The following is a 16,058-nucleotide window of genomic DNA, read 5'->3' on the forward strand; positions in this document are numbered from 1 at the left end:
TTGACTGATGAAAGACTTATTACATCCTCATGTTGGGCCAATCTCTGTGAGGTGATATTTTTCCTGTGAACAATGGGGCTCTATGAGACAATGAATGAACTACTTCTGGAATAAACACATCTCTTTGTGGAGATGACATCAGGGCTGAAAGATTTGGACTGCAGTTTTGTTTTCTTTAGGGATCTACTCTTCTAAGTTTCATGGTGCTTGGGATCCCTGGAGAATTAGTAATAATGAGCCTCACTCAGCTTCTTCCCAGCTCTCTTTGCTGTTACTCACTATAGCTTTTCAAACAAAAGTTTCAGTTGTTTGTTCAGATCAGGAATAACAGTTACTTTTAGTTAAAGTAATATATCTAATTATTTCTCTGAAACTGGAGCTCCTGTCTAATATTAGGCAGTCCTACTATTACAGGGATATAAGAAACCATCACAAGTAATACAGGAACTTGGCTAGTTCTACCCTAATCCCTACTTCACTGGGGCTGAGAGATGGTAGAAAGGGACATAGGAGAAGGAAAAGAAAAAGTTAGGATTAATTTTTTCCCCAGCTTTATTGAGGTATAATTGACAAATAAAAAGGTATATATTTAAAGTGTACATGGGAGTTCCTATTGTGGCTCAGCAGGTTAAGAATCCAAAGAGTATCCATGAGGTGGGATTGATCTCCAGCCTTGCTCAGTGTGTTAAGGATCCAGTGTTTCCTGTGAGCTGTGGTGTAGGTCACAGTCATGGCTTGGATCTGGTGTGGCTGTGGCTATGGCTGGCAGCTACAGCTCCGATTTGACCCCTAGCCTGGGAACTTCCATAGGTCCCAGGTGCGGCCCTAAAAAGCAAAAAAAAAAAAAGGTGCAATGTAATGAATGTGTACATTGTGAAGTGATTGGTACAATGAGGTTAATTAACACATCCCTCACGACACATAGTTCACATTTATGTGTGTGTATGTGGTAAGAATGCTTAAGATTAATTCTTAGCAAATTTCAAGTATAAAATATAATATTATCAACTATGAACACTGTGCTGTACATTAGGTCTCCAGAAATTATTCATCTTATATTTAGGAGTTTGTACCCTTGACCAGTATCTCCCCATTTCCTCTACTCTCCCAGGCCCTGGCAACCACCATCCTGTTTCTATGAACTGGACTTTTTGTTTGTTTATTTAGATTCCACATACAGGTGACGCCATACAGTATTTGTCTTTTTCTGTCTGGCTTATTTCATTTAACACAATTTCCTTCTGTTTCATCTGTTTTTGCAAATGGCAAGATTTTCTTCTTTTTTATGACTGATTAATATTCCAATGTAATATCTACTTGAAATAAATTGTCAGATATTTTTCCAGCAAAGATGGGTTTATTTGGGGTTGCAACCATGGTGAACCATGTGCAACTCCCTGTACTGCAAGGGAAGAAGAATGCTTTTATAGAGAAAAGGAAGTTGGGAGGGCTATGGCAAAAAAAGAGTGTGGCTTTTCATTGGCTGAGTCCTTGCCAGGAAAAAAAGGAGTCTTTCTTCTTCGTGCTGGGCTCTGCTATCATCACAGGGAGTGAGAACTTCCCCTTCTGGTCTCTCAATTCTATTTACCTGGGATTTAAACAGAATCGTATCTTCTTTATCCATTCAACAGGTGACAGACACTTGTTTCCATATCTTAACTATTTTGAGTAATGCTGCTAAAAACATGGATTGCAGATCTCTCTTTGAAACAGGGGGATGCCCTGGATGCACTGGGCCTGAAGCACGACTGCTGAGGCTACATGGGGCTGGCTTGCTGGACCTGATTATAAAGCTGCACAACTATGTGCCCCTGGAGAAGTGACCATGGACTACAGTAGTCAGTGACTTGTCCAGTTTGTTCCCCTGAGGTAACAGGAGCTGGAAGAAATGCCTACCCACAGCCCTGTCAGTGTGTGACTCCTATGGAAAGAACCATTTAGCAAAGGTCTTTGAGGATCACAAGGAGGTCCTAACAGTTGAAAAAACTTTTTTTGTTGTTTCCTTTGGATATACTCTCCAGAGTAGGTCTTCTGGATCATATGGTGGTTCTATATTTAATTTTTCAAAGAAACTTCCAATCTGTTTTCCATAATGGCTGTGCCAATGTCCATTCCTAACAACAGTGTACAAGGGTTCCCTTTTATTGACATTCTCACCAACACTTGTTATTACTTATCTTTTTAAAATCATAGGCACCCTAACAGGTATGAGGTGACATCTCACTGTGGTTTTGATTTGCATTTCCCTAATAATTAGTGATGTTGAGTACACTTTCATGTACTTGTCCATTTGCATGTTTTCTTCAGAAAAATGTCTACCCAGGATCTTTGCCCATGTTAAAAGGACTTATTTGATTTTTTTTTGGCTTTTGAGTTGATTCTTCATAAACCCAAGTATCTCTCTTGAACTCCAGAACCATCTATCCTACTGCTTACTGCAGAGTTCTACCTGGGTGACTTAAAGCACTGTGTTAAAACTGACTGAAAAAATACACAGGAGAACAATAAAACAACACTAGTTATTGCAGGTGGTAGTCTGGGGTGGGTAGGGGCAGTGTTGACAGCATGATTCCTCACCATATGTCTTCTTGATGAATGAAAAAATGTGAATGTATCGTTCCTTTCTCTCCACCCATCCACTTCTCCCCTAACTTGCTCTTCTCATTTACTCCTGTTTATGTGAATGGTATCATCATTGCCTTGGTCACCCACGCCAGAATTTGGGGAGTTATCCTGGACTCTTTTCTCTCCTTTACTCTCTTATTCCAACTTCTGTAATTCTGCCTCAAAAATTTTTCATGAATAAATTTTCCATACCCACTGCTATTGCCTTAGCTTGGGTTTTTTCTTACTTGGATTTTACTATCTTTCTCACTTTAGTTCTCCACATAATGCTAGAGTCATCTTTCAACACAAAATGGACTACAATATTTTTCAGCCTAAATCATTTGATGCCTCCAGTAACCTTCAGAGTAAAATGTAAGTTTTCTAGTATAGCATCTTTTCAATCTTGGGACCACCTACTGCTTCAGTTCCTTCTGCTATGAGTCTTCTTTCATAGCTTAGTCTTCAACCAAACGGCTTACTTCTCTTGAAAATATCATATTCTCTCTGGCCTACATGCCTTTACATATATGTTGTTCTTTCTACTTGAAATGCCTTTCCAACCTTGGCAAAAAACGGATTGAACTGAGAAAACTTTTCTAAGTAGTTCTGCCCCCAACCCTCAGCCCAACCACATTCTTCTCAATTATAAATTCTGATATTGCACTAAATACAATATTATCACCACTGAGTTCTTCCTCTGTATCTCCCTGCTAGCTATATGACCCTGGACAAATCCTGAGAGCAGAAACTGAACCATGCTTTTCTTTGTATTTTAAGCATCTAGCACAGTACCCTTGAGATAGCATCACAGTTTTTAATTGTTAACCATTGTTTTTAATGAGTGTTTCTTATCTCTTCTAGCTGTCATATTCCTTTCATTTGGGTAACAAAACTGGGAAAGAAATATTATTGCAGAAGGCAGGATAAAGCCTTTTCAAGGTTAGGACTCAGGGCCTAGGAAAAACCTGATGAGTCAGGGCAAAGCTTATTTCCCGAGATTCTGCATAACAGGGGAAAGAGGAGATGAAGAAGAAGAGTAGCTCAGAGCTGAGGGCTCCTTGGGAAGAGGTGGAGCCCTTTGCATTTTACGATCTTTCTCACTTTAGGCTGAGACTTTCCCAACCCTAGGCTGAGACTAAGAGAGGAGAAGACAGAACCCAACATAGAGTTGTAGGTCTGAGAACAGAGAGAATTTGTGATGTGTTTTCTGGGAAGGTCCAGGACAGTGGCTGTACCTTTGAGGAGAGGTGGCTGCATAAAGTTTCAGGCAGGTGGGACATTAGAGAGCATCAGAGTTTCTATGGCTCAGAGAGGTGCAGAAATAGAGTAATAAAGTCTAGAGTGCCTGAAAGGGGCACAGAGGTTGCAGGAAGAGCTGTCCAGCCTGCAAGGGCCTCATTGAAGAAAATGAGGTGTGATGTGCCAGCTACATGTGGACCGATGACTGGGGGCAGGATGGGAGGGTCCAGAGAACAGGTGGGTGAAGGAGGGCCTCCTTGTCTTCCCCTATCTTCCTCAAAACTTAGACACAACATTGGAGAAAAGTGTGCTTGTGGGAGAAGCCAGAACTGACTGAGATTTAATTTTCACCTTCAGGTTAATGGGGCGTCTAGGGAAATTAAGCTGAGTTTTAAGAATAGAAAGTAAATTAAACTTGGTGTACACATGAGTTTGTGAACTAAGATTAGTAATTGCTTTCCCTGGCATCAGATAGTGTTACAAATCAATTAATTAAAAATTAATGTAGGAGCTCCTGCTATGGCACAGCAGGATTGGTGGTGTCTAGGGTGCACTGGGACATGGGTCCAATCCCTGGCCCAGCACAGTGGGTTAAGAGTCTGGCGTTGCTGCAGCTTGGGTTGCCACTGCAGCTCAGATCTGATCCCTGGCCTGGGAGCTCCACATACCTCGGGCCAGCCAAAAATGAAAAAAAAAAAAATTAAATGTAAAATGTACAAAGGAGTAGTACATATATCAAATTGCTATAAACTTTTCAATCTAAATGTAATTTAGATTATTAATCCTTTATCAATAAAAATGTAAGTGTTCCACTGTTCTGAGGGTTAGTGATTCTTGATCCATTAACTATGTGGTGTAGTGAAAAAGTATTTGCCTTAGAGTCGGATAAACCTGGATGGATATTTCAGTCCTGCAACCTGCTAGCTGATGACTTGTCATCTCTGAGCCTCATTTTCTTCATAGGTAATACATACAAAATACACATTAGTTTCCTCCCTTTCCCTTTGACTTGTCCCACGACGTCTCTGATGGCCTAACGTGTGGGTCTGTCATAACTATTATCACTAAATAATCTTTATTATATTAAACACATTATTTAAATTATTATTATTTTTCGTCTTTTTTTCTAGGGCCGCACCCATGGCACAGGGAGGTTCCCAGGCTAGGGGTCCAATAGGAGCTGTAACTGCCAGTCTACACCACAGTGACAGCAACACCAGATGCAAGACACGTCTGTGACCTACACCACAGCTCATGGCAACGCTGGATCCTTAACCCACTAAGAAAGGCCAGGGATCAAACCCGCAACCTCATAGTTCCTAGTCGGATTTGTTAACCACTGAGCCATGATGGGAACTCCTAAATTATTACTATTAAATAAACTTAAAATTTGTTTTAAATTCGTCTGTTGATTACACCCACAACTCTTGAATAACATGTTTATACTGATGTTTTTTGTTATCTATTTTAAGCAATATATATTTATTTTATGAAACGTGAGTTGTTTTGCTCACTGACAGTGTCTCTCTCTCTCTTCTCTGATATCTTCTTACAATTTTGAGTTTTTGTTCTTCTATTACTTTTATATCTTTAAGTGATATGTCTCTTTTTAGACTCATCACCTACGGACAGCATCTCTAGGTACTCCAGGGAGAGGAGGAAACATGCATCCCTCCCTTTTTTCCACCTTTCCAAGATTTTATTTATGATGACTTTTTTTTTTTTTTTTTTTGTCTTTTGTTGTTGTTGTTGTTGTTGCTGTTGCTATTTCTTGGGCCGCTCCCGCGGCATATGGAGGTTCCCAGGCTAGGGGTCGAATTGGAGCTGTAGCCACCAGCCTACGCCAGAGCCACAGCAATGCAGGATCCGAGCCGCGTCTGCAAACTACACCACAGCTCACGACAACGCCGGATCATTAACCCACTGAGCAAGGGCAGGGACCGAACCCGCAACCTCATGGTTCCTAGTCGGATTTGTTAACCACTGTGCCACTACGGAAACTCCTATTTTTGATGCCTTTTAGCAGTATTTGTTGGGACTTGCTTTGTGATTCTGTCAGTGATCATTTCTTATAAATGATCTATGTGTGTTAAAAGGAATGTATAGTCTCTTTTAGATAAAGGGCTCTATACTCTTGAGCCCATGCTTATTAATTGTATTCTTTTTTTTTTTTTACAACATAACCAATATTTTGTCTGATTGATATATGTTTCTGAAAGACACATGTTAAAACCTCCTATGACTGTGTTTTCTCAGTTGCCCCTCGAAGTTCTTCATTTTTTTGCTTCGTATCTTTTCAGGCTATGTGGATAGATGTGTACACTTCAGAATTATTTTGTTTTCCTTCCTTTGATCATATGTAACAACCCTCTTTATTTTTCACAACTTTTTTTGTTTTTTGCCTCAAAATCTACTTAGTCTGATATCAATACAGCAAAACTAGCTTTCTTCTGGTGTATGTTTTCCTATCACTTTGTCATGCTTCTTGTGTTACCATGTACAAGATGTTTCCTTAAATAGCTTATACCTGATTTGTTTTGTATGTGTGTCCTCTTGGATTTCTGTCTTTTAACTAGGGGATTTAATCTGTTACATTTATTGTGATTATTTATATATTTGGATCCAGTTCTATTAAACTCTTTTATACTTTATATTTACCATTACTTCCCCTTTTCCACCTATTCCAAGTATTTTCTCTCCCCTTTCCTTGCATGTTTTTTTTTCTTTTTTGGCCATGTCCATAGCATGCATAAGTTCCCAAGTCAGGGATCAAACCTGCACCACAGCAGTGACAATACCGGATCCTTAACCTACTGAGCCACAAATAAACTCCAAGTCTCCCCCCTTTCTGGTCTTCTATTGGATTGGGCCAATCTGAGCCACATCTGCAACCTACACCACAGCTCAGGGCAACGCTGGATCCTTAACCCACTGAGTGAAGCCAGGGATTGAACCCCCATCCTCGTGGATCCTAGTAAAGTTTGTTAACCACTGAGCCACGAAGGGAACTTGTGATCTAGTTTTATGATTTATGATCATTTTGATCCTCATTTTTTCACTGTTATTTTGGAAGTTATACAGTTTGTTTCTGCTCTCTTAGTAGTTCCCTTAGTTGTTTTTTTGCTTTTTTTTTCGTTTGATTATTTGTTTTTGGTCATTTTGGCCACCCCATGGTATATGGAGCTTCCGGGCCAGGAATCAGAGCCACAGTCATGACCTAAGCCACAGCTGTGGCAACACCAGATCCCTAACTCACTCTGCCTGGCTGGGGAATGAACCTGTGTCCCAGTAGCTCCCAATCTCATTGTGGCTGCTGATTCTGTTTTACACAGCAGAAGCTCCAGTTGCCTTACATTTTTAACATACATTTTTGGCTTCAATCTTGACTGATTACTTGTTCCTCTATATCTGGATTATAACTATTACCATCATTTGAAAATTCCCCCATACCCCTATCCTGAGGAGTCACTAAATCTTCTTCTTTTTCTTTTTTTTGCTTTTGAGAGCCACACTTGAGGCATATGGAGGCTCCCAGGCTAAGTATCTAATCAGAGCTACAGCTGCCTGCCTACACCACAGCTGCAGCAATGCCAGATCCGAGCCACATCTGCGACCTACACCACAGCTCATGGCAATACCAGATCCTTAACCCACTGAGCAAGGCTAGGGATTGAACCTGCAACCTCATGGTTCCTAGGCAGATTCATTTCCACTGTGCCATGACGGGAACTCCGAGGAGTCACTAAATCTGATCCTTGTCTCCCATGATTACATGTTTCTTGGCTTCATTTGATGAAACATATCATCTGATATCTTCTTGAGAAAGGGTAAATGAATTTTTTGAGAATTTGTGTGCAAATATCTTTCCCCGACACTAGATTGATTATTGGTCTGGGTACAGAATTCTAGGTTGGCTTAATTCCCGCCAAGATGCTAAAGTAACACAATTGCAGTCTCTTCCTCAAGATAAGTAACAAAGGAAACAGAGAGGGAAAAAAACAAAACTTGAAAAAAAGCATGAGAAATCCCTGGGTTTCTGGGGACAAGGAGTGCTGTCTGAACAGATTTATGCATGTGTATGTGTGAGGTGGTGGTGGCAGCGGCTTTGGCCTGGAGCATTGTTGCAGAGATTAAAATGGGAAAATGAATAATTGCATTGTGTTCTTTGCCTCTCCTACACAATTATTCTGGGACAAATACTTGTGTGGACTCAAAGAACTCTGGCCCAGATGGCCTCAGAATAAAATCAGGGCACTGGGGAAGCCCAGTGCTTACAAGAAGTTGAGAAAAACAGATGGACACTGATTAACTTTGGTCAGGGGCTCTATTACCCCTTCCACTCCAGATTCTCAAGGTAAGGTTGCCCCGTAAAGCTGTTTTTTGCTGAGGTCAAGAGGACTCTGATTTTAACACATGTTTTCTGGAGTGAGGAGTAATTTCTTGAGCATTTTGGATGCCTGGAGATTCCCAAGGGTTCCCCTGCACCTACCCTAAGATTCTTGAGACTAACATAATCTGAGGTTCAGGCCTTACTCCGTATCACTGCCTGGCTGGGTAGCCAGGGGAAAATGAGCCAAACTAGCAAGCATCAATATCATTAGTTATCTAATGCTATGTGATGTATTATCCCAAATGTAGCAAGTACATTGAAGTATTATAAAGACTTATAAAGGCTTATCTCTTTATAACATAAAGAGATATTATTTCACATAGTTTCTGGATAGTTCTGGCTCAGGTTTTTTTCACGATGCCACAGTCAAGATGGAGATGGAGGCTGTGGTCCTCTGAGGGCTTGTGGAGCTGGAAGATCTTCCAAGGTAGCTTCCTCACATGCCTGGCAAGTTCATACTGGCTTCTGGCTGGAGGCCTCAGTTCCTGACATGTGGGTCTCTCCAAAAGGTCTGCTTGGGTATCTTCATGACATGGCAGCTGGCTTCCTTCTGAGTGAGTGATCCAAAATGGAGCTTCCAAATTGGAAACTGCAATGACTGCTATGGCCTATCTTTAGAAGACATACACAACCATTCCTTTGATATTCTTTTGGTGGTATGGGTCAGCCTCATTCACTGTGAAAGGGCATACAAGGGCACCAACACCATGAAGCAAAATCATACCAGGGAACTATCAAGCTGTTAGGCAGTCTGAACGTAAAGTTGGGCTTGTCAGCTCTGAGCCTTCCTATAGGTGTTCTGGCTGTGCTTTATTTGAGGAGTAGTCACTCAAGTGGTGATACTGAATAAGGAACTGAATGTATGATTCTGAGTTGAGAGGACACATTAAGTCTAGAGATATAAATTTTAGATTTATCAGTATAGAGGTGATTTTTAAAGCCATGGAATGGATGAGTTCACCTAGAGAGCTAGTGGTAGATAAAGAAGAGGAAAGGTCTGAGAACTGAGCATTGAAACTTTCCTTTCCCATGGTCTGCCCTTCTGGTTCAGGTGGTGATCTTCCCTGGAAAGACCCATACATTGTGACATCATACTGTGAGTGGTAAATAGTCGTGGATTATTTTCTGGTCCTTGAAATAGTGTCACATCTGAGGAACTTTATCTTCATGGAAAGAAATTTCTTTTGGTAATATTTTCTACCGTACTGAACTTTCTTTCAGAATATTAGGTATCTTAATCAAGGTTCTATTTTTTAAAAATATGGTAGAGTTATTGAAAAGTCTCAATTAGGAGGAATAAAATCATGAAATAGTTTTATTTTTTCCAATAATTGCTTCACAGTTGAGGTATGTAAAACTCCTCTTTCCTAGAGTTCCCTTGTGGTGCAGTAGGTTAAGGATCCAGAGTTATTACTACTGTGGCCCTGGTTACTGCTGTGGCACAGGTTTGATCCCTGACCTGGAATTTTGCATGCCACGTGTGCAGCCAAAAACCTAAAAAACAAAAATTCTTTTCCAATAGGTCACAGGTTCTCAATAATATCTCATCCAGAGCCTATATGTTTCCAGTCACTTAGAGTTCTCAAATTGGTGTTTAAGACTCAGCTTTGCTTAGTTTTAAATGCCCTTCAGTTTAACCCTTTAATGTCAGACTCAATTCTGAGTCTTTTCTGCTCAAAATTTAAGCCTGTTTGTGGCTCTAGCATCTATGAATTTAGAGTGGAGGGTGAGGGCAATCTGTCTTGGCTTCAGACACCTCTCCCTCTTCCTTCTTCCATAAGCTAGCTCCTTCTAGAGAAGGCAGAGAAGAAAGGGAGAGAGGTCACTTGTATAACTAGAAGGATCTTAGCCCTTCCTCTGTGGTTGTCTTTGCTCCTCTAGCCAAGGCTGATTGTTCTTTTTTGTTTGTTTTTTGGTTATTTTCTTGTTTGTTTTTTGTTTTTTGCTCTTTTAAGGCCACACTTGTGGCATATGGAAGGTTGAATCTGAGCTGCAGCTGCCAGCCTACACCACAGCCACAGCAACACCAGATCCAAGCCTCATCTTTGACCTACACCACAGCTCACGGCAACGCCAGATTCTTAAACCACTGAGTGAGGCCAGGGATCGAACCTGAAACCTCATGGTTCCTAGTCGGATTTGTTAACCACTGAGCCATGACGGGAACTCCCAAATCACTCTTTAAGCCTCAATTTCCTCATTTGCAAAGTGGGGTGGTCTGGTTACAGGTGCTGTGTAGCAAAGCATCCTAAACTCAGTGGTATAAAATGTGGGTCTGGACTTCAGGAAGGGCTTGACTGGGAAATTCTTACTTGGAGGGTCTCTCATGAGACTGAGACTGCAATCAGCTGAAGGACTGACTGGGCTGGGTGTCCAAGATGGTCCGGTCCACTCACATGGTTGTCAGTGAAGACTGGCTGTGGCTGGGAGCTCAGCTGGCACTGTTGATTAGAAATATCTACAAATGGTCTCATCAGCATGATGGCCTAACTAAGGTTGGAGTTCTTAAGTTGTAACTGGTTTTCCCCAGAACAAATGTCTCAAGACAGCCTGGCAGAAGTTACAGAGCCTTTTCTGACCTATCTTTCGAAGTTATATGACATCATTTTACCATAGTCAATTGACCCAAGCCCGCCCTGGTTCAAAGGGACGGTACACAGGGCCCAACCTGTTGATGAAAGTTTGGGCAAGGTCACATCTCAGAAAAGCATTCAGAATGGGAGACATGGGTGTAGCCATATTTAGAAAATACAATCTGCCACATTTAGATATACTGTTGCCTACTTCATAAGGTTTTGTGAGTCTCCAATGAGAAAAGTTTTTAACATAATACCTAATCAGCACAGAAGTACTAATTTACTTGCTTAATTTAATTAAGTACCTAAGTACTGATTAAGTACTTAACACTTCAGTACTCAATTAGTACTTAACATGGTACCTGGTGCATTGGAGAAGCTCAAGAAATGTTATCATAATTATTACTCCAACACTGTCTTTTGGACAGTTTTTCAGTTTGGGATAGACATTTTTTTGATTTTCAGAATTACTTTTGGTTCTCAGATAAATATGCTTAAGGTTAGACAAAGGCCAAAAAATATAATTGAAACTGGATGAAAGTGTACTGTGGTTACCTTTGAAATGTCTCTTGTCACTTTAAAAACTCTGAAATACAGAACAGCCTTTACCTGGAACTAAAATGTCCCAAACCAGGGAGATATGCTTTGTGATCCTCTTGCTTGCTTCGAGATGATAAAAATGCTTTGGGCTGGAACTTGCACCAGAGCATTAGCACCTATTGCTTTTGGCTTTGTTTTCTCACTGTTAAATCTGTTGTAATGAAGTCAATGAAAACTTCCTTATCAAGGTTTGCAGGAACTGTTCTTTATGACTGGAAAAATCACAGATTTGCAGATGTTTTGAAATTTAGCAGCAGTAACCTTGCCTTCCCAAAGCGATTTGAAAAGAGCATCCCAGACAATGAACTACCTCTGATAAACTCAGCTTGTGCTTTGTTGTCAGCTGTGATGATTTAGATTTCCCTCTCCTTGGCTCTGAAATCCATGTCACAGCTGCACAAGGTACCAGGCAAATGATGTTCTTTTTATCTGCTTTTAGCTATGAAATTGTACTCTTATCACTGTGGGTTGAAGGACATCTTTGTACATGAACACTTTGATTTGAGGGTGACGTCAAACAGATTTTGACTCAAATAAATATTCTGTTGTGCCAAGAATTATAAGTAGAATCTTGTGACCTTGTTTCAATCAGGAGAAACGTGGAATGAATTAAGGAAAAATGTATTAAAATAACGTTTATGTTATTTTACATAACAAAAATAATTACATTCTTTATAGGAAATTTTAAAAACCCAAGCAAAGAGAGAAAAATAAAAACCACTTGCATTATTTTTCTTTTTTTTTCTTTTTAGGACCATACAGACAGCATATGGATGTTCCCAGGCTAGCACTCAAACTGGAGATGTAGCCGCCAGCCTACACCACAGCCACAGCAACACCAGACCTGAGCCACGTCTGCGACCTACACCATAGCTCACGGCAACACCAGATCCTTAACCCACTGAGCAGGGCCAGGGATTGAACCCTCATCCTCACAGACACTATGCCATCTTTTTTTCCTTCTTATTTTTAAACACTTGCATTCTTATGGCCTGGATGCAATAATTATTCACATTTTAGAATAAGCATCTTGTACATACATACATTTATATATACCACAGATAAAAAAAAAGGTTGTGATGTACATGTTATTTAGCATCTAGATTTTTAAAATAAAAAAACCTGATAGAGTGTGGGTATCTTTCCATGTTAGTAAATATATAAAATCAATATAAATTATTATTATTATTTTGTCTTTTTAGGGCTGCACTCGCAGCATATGGAGGTTCCTAGGCTAGGGGTCGAATAGGAGCAGTAGTTGCCGGCCTATGCCACAGCAACACAGGATCCGAGCCAAGTCTGCAACCTACACCACAGCTCACAGCAATGCCAGATCCTTAATCCACTGAGTGTGGTCAGGGATTGAACCCGCAACTTCATGGTTCTTAGTCAGGTTTGTTAACCACTGAGCCACAACGGGAACTCCTTTCTATTTTTTTTTAATATAAATTATTTTAATCAGTCTCATATTTGCCTCTCTGTAAGTATTTAGACTGTTTCCAATTCACACAATTATAAACATTACAAAGAATATATTTTTATACACACTTTTTAAACTGTTTAAAAATTATAGAAGTATACACAAAGTAAAAAATTCAAACTTATAGAAAGTTATAAAATAAAAAGTAAAAAAATGTTCTTTCCTCTTCAGTTCAATTAACAAGCATCTGATAATACTTTCTGACTGGATTGTTCTCATGATTACTATTTTATCTTTAATTAATATTCTTTGGTTAATTATATCTTTAATTAATATTTCTGTCTTTAGTAATATCTCTGCATTGTCCTTGGTTTATCATCTTGCAACAGTGTCCTGGCTATATTCTCAAAGAAAGATGAGGAATTTATCACTTCTGTAGTACCTCCCACTTCCCTGGCCCCTCCAACTACAGACTGTAGTAATTACTTTTTTGTTCATGTATTTAACAATATACAATATAATTGAATCTCTATTCTTATTGTCAACTTTAGTGTTCCTAGATAGCTCCTTACCAAAGATTAATAAACCGATTATCCTTCCATCTCTCTTCCCAAGCCCTAATTTTTTTAGCTATATTGTAAACCTTTAAAATTTTTATTTTATAGCTGACCTGAAGCATATGGAAGTTCCCAGGCCAGGGACTGAATCCAAGCCACAGGTGCAAGCTACACTGCAGCTGCAGCAATGCCAGATCCTTTAATCATGCCCTAGGCCAAGGATCGAACATGTACCTCCACAGTGACCTGAGCTGCTGCAGTCGGATTCTTAACCCACTGTGCCACAGTAGGAACTCTAGCTATATTGGAATTTCATATTTCCAAGATTTTTAACATTCCTGTTCTGTTCTATAACCCCAATTAAATCTTCATTTCTTATCTAGAGGTTTATTTCAGAAAGTGAAAATCAATAAACAAAAATATTTTTCATATTATTAAATAAATATTATTATAGTTTGATTTGCCCCAAAGAAAGAAATGTAATTCATGTCATTAAAACATCCTTGCTTGAAGAAAAATCCTCCAAATGCAAAGGTCTAAAAGGACAGATCCAAGTTTTATAGGTCTTGAATTTTATACAATTTGGGGGTGCTGTATTTAAGAGAAGAAATACAAAAATACAAATACACACAGTTAAGGTCTATCCCTTGGCCTTGGAAAGGTCTCAAGTGAATGAGGAACCCTGAAGCTTATCTTTACTAGTTTCCTAGTAACCTGTCTCTGGGTCTAGCAGATTCCCCTCAACTTCTCTTCAGCTTCTTTAATTTCTCATAGGTCATGCTCAGCTGTTTATACTGTTTGTCCTCTCTCAGGGAGAGAGAAAATGGGAAATGGGGAGTAGGGAGAATGGGGGAGAGTGGGAGTGAGACTCTGAACACATTTTAAAGTAATTTCATTCCTTTACCAAGTAAAAGTATTGTTTATAAAGAAATTGAATAGCAAAAATACCAACTTTTTTCCACCCTCAAAATTTGAAATATTGTCCAACTGTCTTTGAGTATTAAGTGTTGTTGATGAGGAGTCTGGTGCCATTCTTACCCTTGCTTCTTCTGGTAACTGTTTCTTCGTTCTCTCTCTGGGAACTTTCAGGATTTTCTCTACCCTTAAGAATTTAAATGTTACTAGATTGAATCTAGGAGTAGGTATTTTTAAAATTAATTTTGTTTGCCTCTACATAGATCATTTCAAAATAATGACTCATGAAGTTTTGGGAGGTTCTCTTCAGCTATTCTCATGAATATTTCCTTCCTGCCATTGTCTCAGGTTGGAACTTTCCTTAGACAGATCTTTGACTTTTGGATCCATCTTCCATATGGCTTAAATTAATTTTTACATTTTGGAATTATTTACTTTGTAGTCTCCACTATGGGATTAAATTTAATTCTGATTTCTTATTCTTTATACTCATTTTATTATTTACACAGTCTGGTACAATTTTTTGACATTTGTAATTTATTATTTTGGTTAAGCCTGTGGCTGGTGGAAGTTTCTGGAACAGGGATTGAACCTGTGCCACAGCTGTAACCAGAGCCACAGCAGTGATAAGGCCAGATCCTAAACCCTCTGAGCCATGAGGGAACTCAAGATGACATTTGCATTTTTTTTTAAGGGACCCACCTGTGGCATGGAAGTTTCTGGAGCTAGGGGTTGAATTGGAGCTGCAGCTGCCAGCCTACACCACAACCACAGCAATGCGGGATCCAAGCCATGTCTGTGACCCACACCACAGTTCATGGCAACACTGGATCCTTAACTCACTGAGCGAGGCCAAGGATCGAACCTCCATCTTCATGGATACTAGTTGGGTTCATAATGGGCTGAGCCACAACTGGAATTCCCAACATCTGTATTTTCAATGTCCTAAAATATTTTTATTCTCAGATTGCTCCTTTTTTTTGTTAGTTTGGGTTTTTTTGGCTGTGCTTGTGGCATGTAGAAATTTCAGGTGAGGGATCAAACCCATGCCACAGAAGCAACCTGAGCCCCAGCAGTGACAACACCAGATTCTTAACCCACTGTGCCATAAGAGAACCTCTGATTGCTCTTTTTTCCTCACAGACTACATGCTTTTATGAGTATCATATCTACTCAGCCATTTTAAGTTCTGCATAAATTAAAAAAAAATTTAGTTTCCTAATCATCTCAGGTTTCTCTAATGTTAGTTGCCCATTTGTTCATCTTTTTACCTCTTTCTTCATGCTACTGATTTTCATCAAATATCTGGTGGCACTTGAGAATCCAACTGTATTTTATTTATTTATTTTTGGCCTCGCACCCGGCACATGGGAGTTCCTGGACCAGGGATCAAACCTGTGCCACAGCAGTGACCCAAGCTACTGCAGTGATAATGCAGATCCTTAACCTGTTGTGCCATAAGAGAACTCCCAGTTATATTTATGAATAAAGGCTCTGTTAAATAAAGGTACCTGGTGCAGGTTTTTCTCCCAAGAGGAGTCTATTTCTATAAAAGGGCCATTCCTTGACCAAGAGTGCCAACTGTTGGTTCTGTGTAAGTTGGCTAGGTTTCTTGAGAATTAGACTTCTCTCTAGGGTGGGAAAGTGAATTAGATGGGCCAGTGGCAGCCTGAATAGACCAATTAAATACTGAAGACTAGAATGGGCGTTCCTGTCGTGGCGCAGTAGAGACGAATCCGACTGGGAACTATGAG

The sequence above is a fragment of the Sus scrofa genome, chromosome 7 (assembly GCF_000003025.6).
Source record: "Sus scrofa isolate TJ Tabasco breed Duroc chromosome 7, Sscrofa11.1, whole genome shotgun sequence".
In the NCBI taxonomy this organism is placed as follows: Eukaryota; Metazoa; Chordata; class Mammalia; order Artiodactyla; family Suidae; genus Sus; species Sus scrofa.